The sequence below is a fragment of the Mesoplodon bidens genome (assembly GCF_964165515.1).
Source record: "Mesoplodon bidens genome assembly, chromosome: 2".
NCBI lineage: Eukaryota > Metazoa > Chordata > Mammalia > Artiodactyla > Ziphiidae > Mesoplodon > Mesoplodon bidens.
Genome location: NC_138177.1, coordinates 46,789,081 through 46,811,456, shown reverse-complemented (window position 1 = coordinate 46,811,456; position 22,376 = coordinate 46,789,081). Strand labels below are relative to the sequence as shown.

Below are 22,376 nucleotides of genomic sequence, written 5' to 3'. Positions count from 1 at the left end.
CTTCCCAGTGTTCCTTGAAGCTAGGTGTGGTCATGTGACTGAGCTGTGGCCAATGAGATTTGCAAGTGGAAAGGTGATCAGGACAACCCACAAGTACAGGTACAGATGTACCTGTTGTTGACAGAGAGCATCCATTCTGATTAATTGAAATCCATGTTGTAAATACTTTGAAAATTACTTCTGGTGTGCAAAAACTTCTAGGAAGTCTCTTTAGAGAGATGGGTACGCTCTTCTCCCCCCCCCCCTCCTTCCTCCTGGCTGGAGTGTGGACATGATGGTTGGACCTTGGGCATCCACATTACTTTTGACCACGAAGCTGAGGGCCACAGCTTCTGATGAACCAGAAAGCTGGGAGGATCTTGGGTCTGGAGAACTCCCTGGATGGCCTACCTCTGGACTGTTTATGTGAGGAAATAAAACCTTTTTGATTTACGGCACAATTCATTTGTACTTTCGGTTACTCACAAAGGAACCTGTATTCTAGGATTTGCTCTTGGCCATGCCTCAAACTCTCAGATGGTGATCATGTTTATTTCTCATTCAAAGGCCTGCAAGTGGGCTGCGGTGGCTCTGCTTCAGACTGCGGGTCGTGTTCACATCTGCTCCACGCGTCTCTGAATTCTGGGACTAGTGGACGCTCAGGACGTGCTCTGTGTGTCAGGGTGAAGCTCAACCACACGAGCACATTTACAGCTTCTGCTAATGTTATGCTCCATTCCTTTGGCCAAAACAAGTCACAGGACAGCCCAACATCAAGGGGAGGGGACGAGGATGAAGTGAACACCTGCAGGTGATCATCTACAGAACTGATGCACGTGTGACCCCGTCCTACTGCCGCACATGCTCCAGGGGCTTCCAGGCATCACCCCTAGCATCGCGGCGAGCCAGCCGCTTCTCCTGATCACTTCCCATAGTTCCTGGTATGCTGCCCTCCCCACCCCTAACCCCCGGAGGGCACTACCAAGGGGAGGGCCACAGGACAAGGTGTCCTTCTGTTTGGTGTCCCGTCTCTGTGCTCTCCTCAAGACCACACACCAGGCTACGCCAGCGCACCTGAGGGAGAGGTTACGCGGGGGACCCTCCTACCTCACATCTGTGTCTGTCTCTCAGGGGCCTCCTTCTTCCGAACCTCCTCCGATAGTTTCCACCCTGTGCTGTGTGCAGCCCCTGCCCCACAACCAGGGAGAGCCAGGGGACTTCTGGAAACGTCCTCAGAAGAGTAAGGAAGTGCATTTCCCACAAACCTCTCCTCGGGCCTTACTGTGCAACCCCAGGTCCCACCCCCGCCAAACAGTAGCTGTTTGAGGAGAGGTTTAAGTAAATTAGCCTCAGGCACACCTGAAAGCCTGAAAGAAAATACCGAGAGAAGCTGGGAGGAGGGGGTGGATGCTGGGTGTGTTGCCCACTCAGCCAGTAGGGAGCTGGGTTTGAGGGAAGAACAGATGGGCAGATTTTGCCACTAACTGGCGGTGTGACCGCCGGCACCCCCTCTTCCAGGCCTCCATGTCTTTCTTTGTTAAAAGAGGGGGTTATTCTTGATGGCATTTAAGGTGTCTTCCAGTTCTGACAGGTTGTGACCTAAGGGGGAGGGAATGGGAAGGAAGAGCCAGAGGGAGCGAGTCTGGAAGGACACACACGGTGAGGCCCAGGGAGCTGGGCTAGCGTGAGGCTGAAGTTCATGTCCTTTGGCCCTTTTCAAATTGTAACACCCACCAAGCTCAGCCCTTACCTGCCTCTGGGACCCATTCAGTGCCATGGTCTAAGGTCACAAAAACTGTCCCCAGCAGGGGGATCCATCAGCACTGACTACAGTAGGATGACACCCCTGGGTGTTGTAGCAGCTCTGGCCTCAGCGCTCACCACTCCCTGCCTTAAGGTCCGGCAACTCTAAACTACCTTTAGTTCCCAGCACATACCTGGCGACTTTTGGCCTCCAGGCTCTTACTTGCGCAGTCCCCTCTCCCTGGGATACCACTGTCTCTTGATCTCCTGTCCCCCACCCCACCTTGCCCGGCCAATGCCTCCTCATCCTTTGCAATTCAGCTTCATCCCCACCCAGGTTCAGGGCTCCTCCACATTGCTCCTGTCTGTAATCCTTCATCATTGCACTCACTCCTATCTGCTTGTGGAACTGTCCTGCCCTACTAGACTCTGAGCTTCTTGACGGCAGAGACCATGTCTTATACGTTTTCTTTCACGCTCTTTATCTTTCATAGCACCTGACACATGACAAATGAGCAATCCATGATTGATGAACGAATGAACCAATGAACAAACGAACTGGGAAAGAAAAAAAGCTGGAAGGAATGTCATACACGGATGGTAAAGACTACCTTTAGCTTCCCACCCCTTCTATCTGCTACACACATCATATCTGTAGTCCAGGGAAATCACGCTGAATAAACACCAGAGGTGGCCTTTAAGCCAGGAAAAAGAGATCGCCAAGGGAAGAAGCACTGCGTCTGACTGGAGGGAAATAAACGCCTTGCCTTAATGATGGTGGGGGAGAGAGTGAGTTTGGGGTGCGAGGTCTAGGAGGGGCAGGACAGTCAGGAAAGGAGTCTTTGAAGAAAGCAGGCCTTCACGGGGTCATTGAGAAGGTTGGGTTTGGTGGGCAGATGGAAACTGAGCTGTCGCACATCCACGGCTCCACCTGGGCAAGGAAGAGGCTCTGAGGAGGAAATCTGAGTGTGTGAGGGGTATGTGAGGGCGGAGTGAGAACTTCAGCTGGGTTCCTGAGTCACAGAGGAATCCAGGTGGCAGAAGGAGGGTGGGCTCCCCTTCTCCCCTCTCTCACTCCTCTTTGGCTGTGCAGGGTTGCCTCAGGCCTGGTGATGTGAGCACGGGGGTCAATCCCTCCCGCGGAGCTCCTGGTAACAGACTTTGTGATGGTCCCTCAGGAGGCTACTTAGTGGGCCTGATAAGCGGCGGGGTGGGGGGCGGGGTTTAAAGAAGATGATTGATTAGATAGGAATATTCTAGTCAGGAGTTTTATTGATAAGAGAATGTTTCTTTTTAGATGATGTGACAACCACTATTGTTGAGTTTCTCCGCCAAGGTTGACTGTGCACCGGGAGGAAAGATATTAAATATCTGAGGCGTCTAAATTGTAGTGGATGTAGGAAAGGACATTTGACGTGCCCTAAGCTGACGACCGCCACCCCCGTGGGCCCCCAAGAAGAGGGGACGTCGTCTGTCCCTAAGTGTAAGCACGAATCCAACCCTGAAGCCTCCCGCAAAGAGGTCACTTAGCACCAATTAAAATCCAGGCCATTACCTCAGCAGACTCCGTGGCTTCGTCCTCTCCAGAAGCTGGAACAGCCAGCACAGGATTCTCAAGGCTGACTGGGCTGGCTCCAGGACCCAATTTCACTTCCACGCACATCGCACGAGGTCGGCGCCGACTGAGGGTACGGCCCACGCACACGGTTTGTGCTGTGTGCGCAGGTGCGAATATGCGCATGCGTGAGTATGCGCATGCGCAAGCGCAGCTGCGAGTGTGTGCGCGCGCGCGTGCGGGTGCAAAAGTGCGCATGCGCGGGTGCGATTGTGCGCATGTGCAGGTGCGAGTGTGCCCATGCTCAGGTGGGAGTGTGCGCATGAGCATCACTAGCTGTTCACACTCTTGCCCCATCCTTTCCACCATCCCAGACCCGGATCTCCGCGTTCAGGGCTGATGAAACAGGGCTGTGTAAACTTGTAGTCAACTCATTTTAATTGAAGGTCCTGCGGATGAACAGAAATTTTGCCTCAATTCAATAGAATTTGTAAAATGCAAGAACACCTGCTTCTTTCCGCCTAACCAACTCAACCCATCGCCAAGTCACTGGAGATGTAACCTGGGCCCCTCAGGAGCCTCTGCTCCTATCAGTGCCTTACCTGGGCGTGGGGGGGGGGGATGGGGCTGCAGAAAAGACCCAAGGTAGAAGCAGCTGCAGTTAAGGCCCTGAGATCAAACTCCTCCCCAGTCCAGCTTCCTCAGAGATGATGTTCCTTCTAATGTTTGTTGTTTGTTTTAACCATATGCTTCTAATTCCTTGAAGTTGCGAACAGCTAACCACACTGCCAACTTGGCTGACATAAACAGATATTAGTGTTGTAAATAAATTGAACTTACCCAACAGTTTTTAAGACTTGCAAAATGATATGGAGCATATAGTCATTACTTTGTTTCCTGGTAATTAATCATGGTGGAAATAAATAAGCCCAGCCACTGCTTCCCAAGGACTGCATCTCCCAAGCCACAGGCTTCACAGAGGCTTTTCTAATTCCTGGATATTAGCTGTGCTGTCTGGCTTTGTGTTGGCTGTGCAGCCTCCAACTCCTCCTTCCTATTGGATGAGAATCTCCCATTGGATAAGGTCTTGGTAAGTGGCTACTTTGGAGACTAAACAGGCCAGGTGCTCCTCTCTGCACCCAGGTGTCCAGGTCATAGGCCTGGACCCCAGCCTGATTCAATATGATACTTCTGTCAAGACTTGTCTTGAACAAGTGATGCAAAGCACAGAGGCACTAGAATTCTCTCCCAGTGATGAGGGGTCTGTACCAGGCCATTCTGGCTGAAATGCATTTATTTCAAAAGCTCCTGCTATTTTCTGCCTATTTCCTCCAGGCCCCACCCTATATTTTCCTCCCAATAAATTCCCTTTTTGGTTACAACAACCAGACACTGTTTCTTTCTCCTGAAAGCATTCCCCCTGTAACCCACCAAACAGCTGCTCCAAACCTTTCTTGCTAACAGAATCCCAAGTTTTCAATTGTTCATACATCCATCAGGACCAAGTAGGTGTATCATGATTGGTCCATCCCATCCCTTTGTCCAGTGATTGGTTTAAAATTAGACCTGTGACCCAGTTCTGACCAGAGACCCAAAATGAAGCTACTAGAGCTCTGAGAAAGATTTTCCTCACTGATTGCACTCTTACCGCTTTTCTTCCTACTTGAGAAGCTGCTACATGAGAATGGAAGCTTGGAGCCACTGCAGCCATCTTGCCACCATGAGGGAAGACAGCGGCAGCCGTGAAGAAGGCAGAGAGAGAAGGTGGAAGAGCCTGAGTCCCCGATGATCTCTCAGAGATTCCACACCAATCCTGGGATCACCTCCCTCTGATCTGCAGGTTTGCTGTGATGAATCAGCCCGATCATTTAGTTCTTTATTCCAAGTGTTTTGTTATTTGCAGCTGAAACATCCTGAAATACTCATTCATTAAATTTCACTGTTTTCCAAAATAATTACTCACACATTGTTGGAGCTAGAAGAAAAGCTGACAGATCAACTAGCTTTGAGTCACTTTGTGATAGAAGAACCTGAGGCAGATGTAGACAGAACCAAAAGGAGAAGCTTGGCCTCCTGGGTCTTGCCCCATAGCAGATTCCCCAACACCCTGAGGAGACTGAGCATCCTGGGGAGGACAATGGTGAGGAACCAGGGGTCAGAGCCTGGATCCTGGCATCTGAGAGTCATGGGGAAAGGGGCAAAAAAGAAGGGCAGAGTGGACTAAGCTTGAGCAGGGCTGTGGCCAGAGACACCTGAAACACCAGAGCCTGAGGAAGGGCAAGATGTGTGTCCAGCTCCTTCTGTCAGGGTTCATACACACACACACACACACATACACTCACAGACACACATACACTCACAGGCACCCATGCACACACTCACAGGCACCCATGCATACACACACAGAGGCACCCATACATACACATACACACACACACTCACAGGCACCCATGCATACACAAACACACACACACACACACACCACACACACCCCTTCACCCTGGGCTCCACTTCCCAGCTCCTGGAGCCCAGGGATCTCTTGTTTCCCTGCTGGCCTGGCAATGAGGTCCTCTTCCTCTCACGGATGAGCACTCTTGGTGGTTTCTGGTTGGTTTCATGCCCTGTATTTTGCTCTACTTCACAATTTTTCTTACAGCTGTGCTTGGACATACTATCTGCAAAGCTGCAAAAGAGTGAACCAAGCCTAGCAGGAATGTCAGCCATGGACAGCAGCCAGCTGGCTGAAATGCCAGTGTGCTGTGATTTCTTCACAGGCTTCAGAAAGACCCCTACACCCCACTCAAAATCATACTTCCTTTGAGTGGGAAATCAGTGCTGAAATTCCACAATTAGAGATACAGTGTAAATATTTCTGGGACGCAAAATGCCCCATAGAACTCTTCAAGGTGGATGACTTTTTTATGATCCTTTCAAGAGGGCAGACATTGAGAGGAGTATGAGTGGGGTGATGGTTAATTTTATGAGTCAACTTGGCTCAGCCACAGGATGCCCAGATATCTGATCAAACACTATTCTGGGTGTTTCTGTGAGGGTGTTTTTGAATGAGTTTAACATTTTAATTGGTAGACTTTGAGCAAAGCAGATTGCCCTTCATAATGTGGGTAGGCCTCATCCAGTCAGCTGAAGGCCTGAATAGAGCAAAAGACCAGCCTCTCTCAAGTAAGAGAGAATTCTCCAACTGACTGCCTTTGGAATTCATCTGCAACATTGGCTTATCCTGATTCTACAGCAGATGGCCTTCAGACTGGATCTAGCATTGGTGCTCCTGGGTCTTCAGCCTGCCAGCTCAACAGATTTCTGAGTTGCCAGCTTCCATAATTGCATGAGCCAATTCATGTATATATACATACATTCTGTATATAAACCTGTTCCTCTGGAGAACCTTGACTGTGTAGACCAGTGTATTGGCGGGTTGAGGGTAGCATCAAAAGATTCTTTTTTTTTTTTTTTAACCTAGGATAGTCTCTACAATCTGTTCTGTTGACAGAGCATACCCTGGGGAGCAAGAGGGTGGCGGGGACAGTGATGTCCCATCCAAGGGGAAGAGTTGGGAGAGGGAAAGGGCAGGGAGGAGGGCGGTGGGGTGCGTCAGGCCATACTGTGGAGGACCTGAACCGTCAGGGTGAGGAGTGTGTAGTTACAGTAGTAGTGGCCACTGGGGAGTCAGTGGAGGTTCCTGAGGAAGAGAGTGACATAATCTAAAAGCTAAATCTGGTGGCTCTGTGGAGAGGGATTGAACAGGAGCGCTGATGTCAGGGAGCCCAGGGAAAACATAACAGAAGGCTGAACTTGGGCATGAGGAGATGGTAGAAAGTTCACGCGAGGAAGGAACAGAATAGAATCCAGGTGACCAGACCACCAAGGACATGTAGGAGGAATGCTAACTCCAGTAAGGGAACTAGAAATTGAGGCCAGGGAGCTGGTTTGTGGGGAAGAAATACTGAGTGTAAGGTACCTGTAGGTCGTCCAAGTAGAGATATTATTGGAATTATTATTGACTGACACATATTGAGAACATACTCTCTTCTGGGTACCATGTTAAGCCCTTCACACTCATTATCTCATTTAATCCTCACAGCATCCCATTGGGTAGATATTATTATCCCCCTTTTACAGATGAGGAAACTGAGACTCTGAGAAATTACATACTTCCCAAGTTCCCACAGCTAGTAAGAGCCCAGGCTCGTTACTCCAAAGCTCCCAACCACCTCTAGGCTCTGGCAATTGGACAAGAGGTTAAAAGCTAGTCCACGGCCACAGAGATGATGGTGCGGAGCGTCTTAGGAATGTCCTGGGACCTCCAGGAAATTTGGAGGAGGAAAGGGAGAGAAGAACTAGTCTTTATCGAATACCCTTAGACAAGTCACTTCACTGTCACCATCCATCAGTTAGCCTTTAATCAGACCTCAATTCAGCAGGATTTGAGTGGGGTTTGGAGTTGGTATTGATGTCCCACTACAGCTCACTAGCCACAGTCCCGTTACCTGAATGTGAAAGAGATCCCTTGCTCCTTCCACTTTCCAACTCAGATTCCCAACTTCTTTTTCTTTTCTAATCAATACTTCTTTTCTGGTTGTGAGTGACGCGCAGAACTTTGAAGCAAAATCTGGACAGCAGATGCAGAGGTGGAGCCAGGGTCTGGGGAGCAATTTTGGCGGTCACTGTACTTTTCAATTGTTCCTCGGGAGCTTCAGAGGTAGTCTGGGATGGAGAGGCATTGAAGAGACAAGAGGGTAGACAGGATGGCCAGAGGAAGAGGGGAGATGCTGGAGACAGAGAAACAGGGAAGGAAGGCTCAAGGGAGCTGGGGCCAAGGAAGCATTTACACTTTCTCCGTCCTCACTTTTATCCCCCAGTATCCCCACACTGGGCTTCTTGACTCCCTTTTCATCTTCTAAAAGAAAAAAAAAAAACTCAAGAAAACAAACTGAAACCAAGTTGATCTCCTTCCCTTCCAAGCCAGTTCTATGGCCACAGCTGTCAGTGGTACCTTCTCTTGGTCCCCGGGCACTATCTTCCATGCTTCCTCCTTCCCCATCCCACATCCCTTCAGGAACCAAGTTCAGCGCAATTAACCTCAAAAACCTCTCCTTCATCAGGCTTTTTCTGTGACCCCATGAGAAAGGGCGTGAGCCTCAGGAGCCTGGAGGAAAGCTCTGACTCATCCACCCCCTGCCACTCAGAGCCTGATGAGGAGAGGGGTGGATGGGTGAGAGGTCACCCACCTTCAGTCCTTCCCCCTTCAAGTCTGTCTTCCTCACCCGGGCCTGTGTTCCCAGAGCCCAGCACATTCTGGGTTCCTGACTAGTGTTTGCAGAATGAATGAATATAAATGAAGGAACATGAAACAAAAGGTGCTGGGCTTCCCTGGTGGCGCAGTGGTTGAGAGTCCGCCTGCCGATGCAGGGGACACAGGTTCGTGCCCCAGTCCGGGAAGATCCCACATACCGCGGAGCGTCTGGGCCCAGGAGCCGTGGCCACTGAGCCTGCACGTCCGGAGCCTGTGCTCCACAACGGGAGAGGCCACAACAGTGAGAGGCCCGCTTACCACAAAAAAAAAAAAGAAAAAAGAAAAAAAAAAGGTGCTGAGAGCAGAGGCTTCTGGATGCAAGAGCCTCTAGTCGCCCCGGCTGGCACGGCAGTGAGTCACACGGCTCTCAGTGAGTCACACGGCTCTCCACACCTCCAAGGCAGAGCTCTGAAAACCATTAGCAGGCCATTACCTCTGATTCAAGCCCAGCTGGCATGGAGCAGGCTTTAGTCACCCCGCTGCAGAGCTCACACACTGGGCTCCCATCCCTTGGACCAGCAGCCTCACCTCCTGAACCCAACGCCCGCAGCCGGGTCCAGTGTCAGACCTCCTGCCATTGCCCTGTTTGGGTGAGACTGTGGAGTGGAAGCTCCTAGCAGGTGGGGTCTTTGTCTCACGGCCTGTGTACCTCCAGGAACAGGCTCACCAAAGGAAGGAAGTTGGGGTTATTCACTACTCATTAGGTGCCAGCTAGATGTTGGGCTTGCAGCTTTTGCTTGATCGGGTTTGGGTTCATATTCCCCCATATCTTGTCATTCTCCCTTTTGATTTGTACTTGGATGGCTGGGGAGTCCCTGTGAACATTAATTGCAGGTCTAGTATATGCGAGGTTAGTCCTTCTCAAAGTTTGGTCCTGGGACAGATTGTAGCAGCATCTCGTGAAATGCAAATTAGAAATGCACATTCTTGAGCCTCACCCCAGACATACTGATTCAGAAACTCCAGGTGGGGCCCAGTGACTAGTATTTTAATAAGTTCTCTGGTGATGCTAATACATACTAAATCCAGTGTACTAAGTGTTTTACATGAATACCTCATTTAATTCCACAAGGCCTAAGGAATTGGGAGCTAAGATGTCTGACTTACAGATGAGAAACAGGGGTTTGGAGAAGTTAGTGACTTGCCCCAGGTCTTCACCCGGCTAGTGAACTCTGGGTCTGTGGGATCCCCTGCATTATTGCCTCCCCCTCACTACTGCAGTGCCTCTCAGAAGTGGGATGTGTTTGTTCCCAGAGGGCTTCCCTCAGGCAGACGTGGGAGGCAGAAGTACATGGTGAAGATGGAGCATTCCCCTGGGCTGGTGAACAGATTAGCCAGCTGTTCCTATGTGGTTTGCAAGACCAACTGGACTGTTATCTTTTATGAAAATAGGCAAATATTTAGCCCTGGGGCTATCCCACTATTAAGCTGGCACTAAGAAGGCATTCCTAGTGGTTTTCAATGCACCCAGAACACCTGCCATCTGCCAAGCATGAGTCTCAGCGGCACTGAGACCTGTTGGGGTGACTGAGGATTATGGCACCATCAATGACACATTGAGCTCCTACCGCTTGCAGGAATTGTTCTAGAGGCTTTCCACCAGGTATTATTATGCCCCTTTAACAGATGAGAAAACTGAGGCCCCAAGAAGCTCAGGGACAAAAGCTCATAAGCAAGGGGGGCAGGGCTCTGGCCTGCCCAGCTCTAATGATCATTCCTTCCAATATGCTACGCTCAGAGAAGCCAGTTCTCAGAGCCAGGCAAATCTGGTCCCGGCCTCGGCAGGCAGGCCCACTTTCCCTCTCGGCTCCCTGCGCCAGAAGACAGCCACCTGAAACCCCCCACCAGCACAGGTGGGTAGAGCGCGTGATACCTGAGCCAGAGGAGCCCCAGAGGCACCTGTCAGCAGCCACACGATGGCGCTGTGGTTCAGGAGACTCTGGGTCCTGCCTGACACCGTCTCCGAGGACCGAGGGTCAGGACCCGGGACCCTTGCGGGACAGGACCCACCAGGATAAGAGAGCTGCCTCGCGAAGGACTCGACCCCGAGGGGGTTAGAAAGAGGCTGTTGAGGACGATCTCCCACGCCCACCCCAGCGGAATCCCTCTCCCCTCCATCCTCCTTCCCGGCTGTGACACGGAGGCCGCATCAGGGAGCGCAGGATCCAGAGGCAAGCCTGGGACTCCGCAGCGACCCGCAGGCAGCCCCCAGGAGAGCTGCTGCTCCCTCCCGGCCCTCCCTTCCTCTTTCCCCCTCAGCTCCTCCCCTGCCCAGCCAACCAGGCCCAGCCCACTGCTCTCACACCTCATAATTTTTTTATAATTGAAATATAGTTGATTTAAAATATCATGTTTGTTTCAGGTGTACAGCAAAGTGATTCATATATATATATATTGAATTATTACAAGATATTGAATATATAATTTAAAAGCATGCTCACACGTTGAGGATTTTAAATATTGCAAAACTAAACATCAAAAATGATCTCTCGACTCTTAAGGCATGTTCCTACTTTAAAACTCAGCCATTGAATTTCCTCCTCTATATCAAAAATAAGTAACAAAAATAGGAGTCAGAGTCTTGTGCCTTCTGTCACCTCTCATTCCCAGAGTCCTTTCCCATCTCTTAAGAAAAACATGCTTGGGGGAGTGGAATTTGGAGTTTAAATCCTGGATCTACCATTAAAAATCTTGTGACACCAAGCGAATTCTTTAATCTCCTTGAGCCTCACTTTTCTCATCAATGAAATGAGAATAATACTAGTACCCACCTTACGGGTTGTTGGAAAAATTAAATATATATAAAACATTTAGAATAGTGCTCTGACACATAGGAAGCGCTCAATAAATGTTACCATTATTATTTCTTTTCCTCTGATACACTGTGCACATCAGTCATTTGGCATTGAATGCAGACAGCCTCGTGCTTTTGGTTGACTCTTCATATAGGATGTCCCAAGACCAGAGGGCTGTCTTATATATCTCTGTGCTCCAAAGCGCCCAGCACAGGCCCTCTCCTGGTGCATGATAATTAGAGTGGGTCACAGTGGTCACCGCAAACCACAGCCTCCAGCTACAATTCTGCATCCATGTTGTCTTCTCCAGGTGGTGGGTTCGTACACGGATCTGCTGATGCAATTGCTGAGTGCTCCCCTTCTCTGCTGTGGGATGCATGGTGCCCAGTTTTGAGTGATGAGAGCCTTTTACTCTCCTCTAGGCAGGAAGCCCCTCCTGCTTCCTGGGGCTGGGGGGATGTCTAGAGCGGGTGAGCGGTAGTGCCAAACTTGTTTTGTTTCCACTTAGGATTGGAGATACTGTGTGCTCTATATAAAGGCCTGCTTGGGCAGAGAGGAAGAAGCTGCCTCTAGACCCTTAGCCAGATTAAGACAGTGTGGAACACTTGCCTCTGCTGGGAATGACCACACGGGTTAACAAGTCAGGTTGTAGATGTCTGTGTCTGGAGTTCTTTGTGGCTTCCGTTTATATTTTTCCTGACTTCTCCATCTCTAGGAGTCATGGTCAGGTCTTTCTTTAACATTTATCTCTGTCTTGCACTAAGCAGTGCTTGGCAAAAGCCCTTGCTAGCAGTGCACATTCACTCCACGTGTATTGACTGACTTTTTGACAAATTGGCTCTGGGGGGGCTCAACCAAACTGGATCTTGAGCAGATCTTTTTTTTTTTTTTTTTTTTTTTTGCGGTATGCGGGCCTCTCACTGTTGTGGCCTCTCCTGTTGCGGAGCACAGGCTCCGGACACGCAGGCTCAGCAGCCATGGCTCACGGGCCCAGCCACTCCGTGGCATGTGGGATCTTCCTGGACCGGGGCATGAACCCGTGTCCCCTGCATCCGCAGGCGGACTCTCAACCACTGCTCCACTAGGGAAGCCCTCGAGCAGATCTTTTTAAATGCTGCGATCCAATTCATTAGATTCCATTAGTGGACCCTGCTGAAGCTATTCACAGATCACTCAGTTGTCAATAAAATCTAACGGCATATGCAAATGAGTTGTTGGAAGTGTGAGCGTGACCTGGGGTGGAAATGGCTTCTAGTACATTTAGGAAGTCTTCCTGGTTATTGGGGTAGGGGATAAAGCTGCAAGTAAAATGGACGCAGTTTGACAAAGTGAGAGGAGAGTGTGGTTTTAGGCCATAACTCACCCTTTCCTGGTTCAGGTCCTCACTTGAGTCATTCCAGAGTTCCCCTGCCAGCCCCTGGGAACGTTCCAGTGTATGACATCTCTCAGGAAGCTAGCTGAGTTTCCTGGAAAACATCATCCACAGAGAGCCAATCCACCACCTCCACCCCCCCCCCAAACCTTTCTTAGAAATCCTACCTGTCTGCAGCTAGAAATGAAAGGAATAGAGGTGGAGGATTAAGCAATAACCAAATAGTGGGTTTGGGGTGCCATGCTTACTATCTGGTTTCTTGTCAGGGCCCGTCGATGGCATCTACTCTCTGGGGCAGGACACGTTCAAATAAGAAATGTGAGTTGAGCCCAGGGGAAGGATGTCTGAGGGGCTCTTGGACACTCTGATCTCTCGCTCAGCTGGCGGAGTGGGGCTGGCACAGCCAGGAGCTCTCTGAAATCCTCGCCTTCCTGTTTCCCTCTTGGGACTTTGAGAGGGAACTCTAAGCCGTGTGTCTCTGATTCATTTACTGTGAACTCATCAAGTTGGTGCTTGGCAAGAGTCCTTGGATGTCTCAGAAAGGGCTTTTGGTTTGGTTTCATTTGTTTTTTGTGGTGCTTTTCCTTTGAAATAGGAAGTCTGTTTTTGCCAAGAGTACAGTGAAACACTAGATTTGAGGTTGGATCAGAGCACAAGAAGAAATTAAGGTCTTATCCTTTGTGCTTCCCAGTTTTTAACTGTGCAAAACAAGTAATAGATAACTTTTAATTTTGCAAATTGGGTCCTATTATTATCCTCATTTTACGAATGAGAAAACTAAACCCAGAGAATTTAAGTAAATTGCCCAGTCCACCTAGCTAGCAAGCAGTAACCTTATATACCTCCCAAGTGCCAAGGGCCCACAGAATTTTGGGAGGCTTAAAAAAATGCTTCAGTTTTTTTTTTAATCAGAAGAAAAAAATTAATTTTAGGTCTGAAGATGTTTTAATATATGATATTAATATATTTGACTTATACCAACACGGCCGTAAAAGTGTGAATTATTTTAGAAGCTGGCACTGTGTTAGGTACCAGGCAGAATTAGAGCATAACGGTGGCAGTTATTTGGTGCCACTGCCCTAGTGTAGGCTGACCATTAAGTGCAAAGTGACTCAGACACCACGTTATCCTCTCCCTGGAGGAGCCAGGCCTGCATCCTAACTCAGAGCAGCCTGTGCTTGACATAGTGCTACAAGGTTTGGACTAGGCAGGTTACAAGAGGCTTCATGGAGTTGGGAGTTGAGAAGAAAGAGGGTTAAACATGAAAGGAGGGAGACCGGAAAGTGGAGGCATTTTGAAGAATGGGGAATTCACTGGTATGGGGGAGACAGAGGCAGCTGATATAGATGTTGTGTCAGTTATCGGTTAAAACTCTGTTCCAACGTGACTTTTGAATTTTTTTCTTGTACATTTCACATCCAGGACCCACATTTAACTGTGACATTCCATCAGTAATATTTAAGACCAAATTGTTACTTAAACTCACAATGATTATCTTTTATAATAGAAGAGTAAATAAGACTTGGTTTTGTTCACAGTTCTTTTCTGTTAGATACTAGTGAATTCTTCAGCATTTCATTCTTTAGCATTCCACCAATAGTTAGCAAATTGTCCAAAAGGTCATAAGAAACCATCTCACTTCCTTATTTTTTTGCATCAACATACTAAATATTGCAGCGTGTTTTCCATGGAGCAGACTGGTGGTTTACAAACAGGGCTCTCCAGAGATAAGGCTTGGTAAGGATGCCTCAGGAAAAAGGGAACGGCCAGGGCCTGGGTGCTCGGGGTCCTTCTCCTGCTTTAACTGAGCAAGATATATATACATATATATATCATTTTATTTTTTATTGCACTTCACTTTATTGTGCTTCCAGATATTGTGTTTTTTACAAACTGAAGGTTTGTGGCAACCCCGCATCAAGCAAGTCTATTGGTGCCATTTTTCCAATAGCATTTGCTCGCTTCATGTCTCTGTGTCACATTTTGGTAATTCTTGTAGTATTTCAAACTTTTTTGTTATTATTATGCTATGGTGATCTGTGATCAGTGATCTTTGATGTTACTATTGTAATTATTTTGACACTTTTTAGTGATAAAAATTTTTTAACAAATTTTTATTTTCTCTCTCTATATATATATATATTTTTTGGAATATATTTTTATTGGAATATAATTGCTTTACAATGGTGTGTTAGTTTCTGCTTTATAACAAAGTGAATCAGTTATACATATACATATGTTCCCATATCTCTCCCCCCTCTATATATTTTTAAATAAATTTGTTTATTTACTTATGGCTGCATTGGGTCTTCGATGCTGTGTGCGGGCTTTCCCTAGTTCCAGCGGGTGGGCTTCTCATTGCGGTGGCTTCTCTTGTTGCGGAGCACGGACTCTAGGCACGTGGGCTTCAGTAGTTGTGGCACGTGGGCTCAGTAGTTGTGGCTCGCGGGCTCTAGAGTGCAGGCTCAGTAGTTGTGGCACACGGGCTTAATTGTTCCGCGGCATGTGGGATCTTCCCAGACCAGGGCTCGAACCCGTGTTCCCTGCATTGGCAGGCGGATTCTTCACCACTGTGCCACCAGGGAAGCCCCTTATGTATTTTTAATACATTTTTTATACATAATGCTTTGGCTTAATAGACTGCAATACAGTGTAAACATAACTTTTATATACACTGGGGACCCCCCAAAATTGTGAGACTCGATTTACTGCAATATTCACCTTATTGCGGTGATCTGGAACCGAGCCCGCAATACCCGAGGTATATATAATATATGTAGAGCTTCTATGAAATATTTCATTTTTGAAAAATGATTTCTCGGGGGCTTCCGTGGTGGCCCAGTGGTTAAGAATCTGCCTGCCAATGCAGAGGACACAGGTTCGAGCCCTGGTCCAGGAAGATCCCACATGCCATGGAGTAACTAAGCTCGTGCGCCACAACTTCTGAAGCCCGAGCGCCTAGAGCCCATGCTCCGCAACAAGAAAAGCCACCACAATGAGAAGCCTGCGCACCACAACAAAGACTAGCCCCTGCTTGCCACAACTAGAGAAAGCCCACGAGTAGCAGCGAAGACTCAATGCAGCCAAAAATTTAAAAAAAATTTTTTTAAAGGATTTCTCTGGACTTCCCTGGCAGTCCAGTGGTTAAGACTTTGCCTTCCAATGCAGGGGGTGTGGGTTTGATCCCTGGTCGGGGAGCTAAGATCCCACATGCCTCATGGCCAAAAAGCCAAAACATAAAGCAGAAGTAATATCGTAACAAATTCAATAAAGAATTTTAAAATGGTCCACATCAAAAAAAAGGGAGGGGTGATTTCTCTGAAAAAAATATGTTTGAAAATCACTGCTGTAAAAACTTCAAGAGAGGTAAACGAGAACTCCAGGAACCAGTTTATTTATTTATACTCTGCCTATTCCAAGAGCAACCTAAAGTGACTTACAAGACTAGATATGACACAACAAGGGTTTTTTGCTTGTTTGTTTGTTTTGTTTAAGTAAAGAAGGAACAGGAAAGAGGGAAAAATAGTGGTTGTAAAAGTCAGATGTTGCCATGGTAAGGTTTAGGCACCAGTACCTGGGCTGAGGGGCTGCTGGCGGGTTGGGAAGCAGAGGCTGCAGCTGGTGGGCATGGTGCCCCAGAAGGGTCATGGAGACATAGCCATTCTCCACCTGCAAGAGGAGATGACACCTTGGGCAGGGCCCCGAGCTCCTCATGGATGTTCCTAGAAAATTCGTTAGAGTCCTTTAAAGGAACTTTACGAACTTGGACAAGCACATCCTCCTCCCTCCTGGCAACCAGCCTTATCCTCCCCCTCCCTGACAGCCCACAGACCAGGGTGAAGGCAGGGCTCTGCCTGCCCACCTGGGTGTCTTCAGTCCTCTGCCACAACCCCCCCTCACACTACCATACACATGCCAGCCACCTCCCAAAAAATTATCGGAGAGGGACAAAACTCAGAACGTCATACCCAAAGATCTCTGCTAAATAAGTAGAGCAGGGACTTCCCCGGTGATCCAGTGGGTAAGACTCCGCGCTCCCAATGCAGGGGGCCGGGGTTCGATCCCTGGTCGGGGAACTTGATCCCACATGCGTGCCGCAACTAAAAGTCCACATGCAGCAACTAAAGATCCCGCGTGCCGCAACAAAGATCCCGACACGGTGAAGCCAAAATAAATAAATAAATATTTTTTAAAAAGAGAAAAAAATAGCAAATACTTCGGTGTGTTGACTCCATGCCAGACACTGTTCTGACCCCTTTGTATGTGTTAACTCCTCTGATTCTCACAACAACACTATGATTATCTCCATCTGACAGACCAAGAAACAGAGATGCAGCGAGGTTAAGGTCACTTTCCCCAGGGGATATGAATGGTGACAGTGGTGCGATTTGAACCCGGTTTGGCCCTATGCTCGTAACTACTCACCATGCAACCTCTCAGTCTGCCAACCCGTTCCAGCCAGCGGGCTGGGGGTAGAAAGTGAGTGATGCTCTCTGACCCTGAGGTGGCAGTTCCGAGGTTTACCCTCAAGTGGACCTCTCAGCCTCACTCTGTTCTATCCTGTTTGGTGGCCACAGATGGCACTTTGCCCTCTGTCCAGCCGTTCATTGGTGCTGTAGATTCCAAGGAAAACCCAAGGTTTGAGGGAGTGAGGGAGCTCAGGGCAGGCCTTCCCCACAGTGGAAGGCTAAATATGAAAGACAGCATCATGGTTGGTCCGTGGTTCCATCCTATTGACAATAGTAATTGTGACAGATGCCACTGACAGCAGATGCTGCTCCAAACATTTTATATGCATTCTGTCATTTAATCCTCAAAGCAACTGAGCTGGTAGGTGTTACTGTTTCACTGTGGGATGCGGGGATGGGGGTGGGAATTAAAGCCTAGACAGGTTAAGTAACTCCCTAGAGGACACAGCTAATTCCCCTCTGCTTCCCCCCACCCCCTAGGGCTGCAGCACCTCTGCCCTCTCCATGGTCACCACCCCGTGCCCCTGTGCTTCCTAAACCCATTTGCACAGAAGTTCCTTCATGATTTCTCAGGATCTTTCTTTGCTTTTCTTCCTGCCTCAGACTGTCAGTTCCTCAAAAACCAGGGCTGTATTTACCAGTTCTCTTTATGGCCTCTCCTCTCCAACGCCAAGGGCCCCACGTGAAGCTTTTCATAAGGCGGACCCTAGTGAGATGCTCCAGCTTCATGGCTATCACTGCATTAGCAGCTGGTACCACTGGTAGAAATGCACAAATTAAGAAACAGCCAAAAATCTGGTCATCACTCCAAAGAACTCTTCACTTGCATAGATATGCATAAAGCATATGTCTGTCTAAACCTTTCAGAAAAATGCCTACCCATGAGTGTCTAAGACCCAGCCATGTAAATCAGGATGCAAATGAGTCAGCAGCCACGGGGCTGGTTGCCAGTCCACAGAGCCAACTGCATCCACTCATACCCAGAGATACCAGAATACTAGCAGGGAAACCCCACTCCTCCAAGCTCATTCCTGCCCTGATGACTCAGTTATAACCATGCAGCAGTTTACTTGGCAGCCTCTCAAAGCAGCCTCTTAGCTTCTCTGCCAATCCTCCTGCATCCCCACCCCAACCCTGCACAGGCGGGGAGAGGTGATCACAGAAGAGCTGTTTCTGGCTGTCCTTGCAGGTCAGCAACAGTGACTGCCCAGCCTTGCTCAGGAAAACATTCATGTAATCCTGAGTAATACCTGGGCAAGCAGGGGCAATGGGAGGAAACAGGTGTGAGCCTGGCTTAGGTTTGGGGAAAGCATCATTAACTTGAACAGTGCACAGACTTTGTGACAACGTAGTGATGGGACCAGAATTTACTTTTGTACAGTGAGGAAACTAATTTCTTAGCAAACTAATCCAATTCTTTGTCCATTTATTCAATGCATAGATAAGAACACACTCAAGGAGTCTTAGAAAACACCCTAAAAATGGCCAAGAAAAAAAAATGGGTAAGAGAATCCATCATAGCACCCTGGCTTATGGGTGAGAATCAGGCATTTTCAAGCTGTTTCGAAGCCCTCACATGTAGCAGGAAAACAGACCTGTGAATCTTAGTGCTTCCCTCTTGGTTGCAGCAGATTCACAGGACCCTCTTCCTTAGCCCTCTGTCACTCCACTCCGTGATAATACATATCCTTGAAAGAAATAAAAGTCCCTGTGCTTTACAATATTTAAATAATTTATTTTTAATTTTATTTATTTTTTAGGATATATCTTTTTAAAATATTTATTTACTTATTTATATATTTTTGGCTGAGTCGGGTCTTAGTTGCAGCACACGGGATCTCTTGTTACAGCATGTGGACTTCTCTCTAGTTGTGGTGTGCAGGCTCCAGAGCACGTGGGCTCTGTACTTGCAACACGCGGTCTCACTAGTTGTGGCGTGCGGGCTTAGTTGCGCCACGGCACGTGGGATCTTTAGTTCCCTAATGAGGGATCGAACCCGCGTCCCCCGCATCGGAAGGCGGACTCTCAACCACTGCGCCACCAGGGAAGCCCAATAATTTATTTTTAATTCTGATTGCTCTCTGTACCTATGAGATGACCCCAAAGAATGACTTTTTAAAAATCGCTTTGGCTTTGGAATGTACTAAGTCTTTGCCACTCAAAGATTGGTCCACAGACTAGCAGCATTGGCATCACGTGGGAGCTTGTTAGAAATGCAGACTTTCATCATCCAGATATCCTGGGTCAGGGTCTGCGGTTCAGCTAGATCCTCTGATGCTTCCAATACAAATTAAAGTTTGAGAAGCACATTGTTGGATATTATCTTCATGGGCAGTGACTTTCCTTGCAGAATTTTGCTTTGCTCCCAAGGATGCTAACAGGGGCTGGTCTTCTCTGAGCATATGCCTTGTTCTGGGGACAGCCAGCCCTGGGCATAGTTGAGGGTGGGAAGAGCAGAGAGGGAACAACCCAAGAACTGCAAGGACAGATCACATAGGGAGTGTGTGCATGTCATGACCTTGGCAACTGGCCTCTAGATCAAGAGGGACAATGAGGGGGAAGAAGCCCAGAAAGCAGGCTCTCCCAGGAGGGCAGCAGTGGGGTGAGAGGAAGCACCTGTCTTGATGCAGGTGGTGGGAAGGAAGAGAGAAGCCCTTCAGGCTCAGCACAGTGACCCACAGGGTCTCTATTTCAGCCCAGCCCACAGGGTACGTGGGCTAGGGGCCGAAGAATGGTCAAAGGCAAGGAGCCAGGCTGAGAACTGGACCCAGACCTAATCCAGATGTCCTGGCCTGTCCGCCCCTGACCTGTGCTGAGAATATGAGCGAAACAGGTCTGTGATTCATGGGCAAAGAAGTAAAAGCTGGCCTTGCCTCCAGCTGACAGACCAGAGGAAGCCAGTGGGAGGGGGCGGGGGGTAGATGGCACTGACTTAGCGCCAAGTGCTTCACGGGAAAACTTGTGTAATTTTCTCTGGAAAAATCCTGAGCCCACAGGATGAGCAGAAGCAGGAACCACACACACCACTTTATAACCTTAAGAGATTGTTCTAGTATTTCTTTCCTCCTCAGTGTGTCCTAGACAGAAGTCAGACCCCAGACTGCAGGGACATATACTGAGCCCTTTGAGTTACCTGTTGAATAAAGTCTTTCTTGACCTTAAGGGATGGAGGAAGCTCTCCCAAATCCCTTCACAATCTCTTCCCTCTCCACCCTTTTATATCCTCAGTGTAGCTGAAGGTTTCAATGATCACGTGACAAGCTCTCAGCTACTTTTGTGGTAAATTTTGCACACAGGCTAGCACTTCCTTTGGAATGTAGCATCTACTGTAAGTTGAGAGCTGAGTCAAAACTTTAACATTATATCTTGTGGTACGTGAAACAGAAAAAAAAAACTGGGAAAACCCTTAAGTGTTTATCAATATTGGTCCAGTGCACTGTAGAATACATGCAGTGGTTAAAAAGAACAAGTCCTGTTTCGATGTGTGAACATGAGATGGTATCCAAGCTGTATTATGGGAGAAAGCAAGCATCTTGTATTGTCTTAGTTATGTCTAAAAGGAGAGGGAAAGATGTTCACATCTTGTCTTTATGTGCATAGAATATTTCTGGATGTACATACTAGAAACTGGATTGTCCACTACTTCTAAGTAAGGGGCCTTAAAGGTCAAAGTTCAGGGGAAGAGTTAGCTCTTACTGTGTAGGGTGTCTCTGAATTTTTTTTTTTAACTGTAAGTATATATTACATTTTCAATTCCCAAAGGATTATAGAGTCATTTAAAATGGTGATTATGAAAATTAATGAACCAATATGGAAAATTTTATGATGTAATGTTAAATGAAAAAAGCAAGATTCAAAGTCATTATGTGCGTTCTGATTTCAGTCATGCAAAGGTAAGCAAACAAATGAAGACATGACAGACATGAATAAAATTTAAGAGTAGTTTTGTTATGGTTGCTGAGATTTTCTATACTTATAAAAATTAACTTTATTGAAGTATATACACAGGGCTTCCCTGATGGTGCAGTGGTTAAGAATCCGCCTGCCAATGCAGGGAACACGGGTTCGATCCCTGGTCCGGGAAGATCCCACATGCCATGGAGCAACTAAGCCCGTGCGCCACAACTACTGAGCCTGCACTCTAGAGCCCATGAGCCACAACTGCTGAGCCCACGTGCCACAACTACTGAAGCCCACCCACCCTAAAACCTGCGTGCTGCAACTACTGAAGCATGCACACCTAGAGCCCGTGCTCTGAAACAAGAGAAGCCACCGCAATGAGAAGCCTGCACACCACAAAGAAGGGTAGCCCCTGCTCGCTGCAACTAGAGAAAGCCTGCACGCAGCAAAAAAGACTCAACGCAGCCAAAAAAAAAAAAAAAGAAGAAGAAAAGAAATCTTTGGTGAGACCTCAGGTTTCTGGGCTTGGAGGGCAGTTCTGGATCTGAGGTTCCTTTCCTGACCTTAGCAGCCAGAACCCCTAAATATTTAATGTAGTCTTCTGTCTGTGTCTATCTTTTCTTGCCTCCTCCTACCTTTTGCTTTATTCTCTGTACTTTCAGGTATGAAACTAGAAAGATAGGTTAGAACCAGATGGTGAAAGGCCTTCTTTGGACACACAGGTTCATTTTTATCATTGTAGCCTCTGAAGATTTTTTTTAACGTCTTTATTGGAGTATAATTGCTTTACAATGTTGTGTAAGTTTCTGCTTTATAACAGAGTGAACCAGCTATACATGTACATATATCCCCATATCCCCTCCCTCTTGTGTTTCCCTCCCACCCACCTTCCCTATCCCACCCCTCTAGGTGGTTACAAAGCACCAAGCTGATCTCCCTGTGCTATGCAGCTGCTTCCCACTAGCTATCTGTTTTACATTTGGCAGTGTATATATGTCCATGCCACTCTCTCACTTCATCCCAGCTTACCCTTCCCCCTCCCCGTGTCCTCAAGTCCATTCTCTACATCTGCATCTTTACTCCTGTTCTGTCCCTAGGTTCTTCAGAACCATTTTGTTTTTAGATTCCATATACATGTGTTAGCATACGGTATTTGTTTTTCTCTTTCTGACTTACTTCACTCTGTATGACACACTCTGGATCCATCCACCTCATTACAAATAACTCAATTTTGTTTTTTTGTAGTCTCCGA

The 22,376-nt window shown here is 47.8% G+C and overlaps 1 long non-coding RNA gene across 1 annotated transcript; it reads left to right on the top strand.

Annotated features, from left to right (window-relative positions):
- The first annotated feature begins 509 nt into the window (after positions 1-509).
- On the top strand, positions 510-3,869 carry LOC308612007. The gene is made up of 3 exons (XR_014015056.1): positions 510-790; positions 2,217-2,322; positions 3,020-3,869. It is a non-coding gene; the product is annotated as an uncharacterized lncRNA (long non-coding RNA).
- Positions 3,870-22,376: the final 18,507 nt, after the last annotated feature.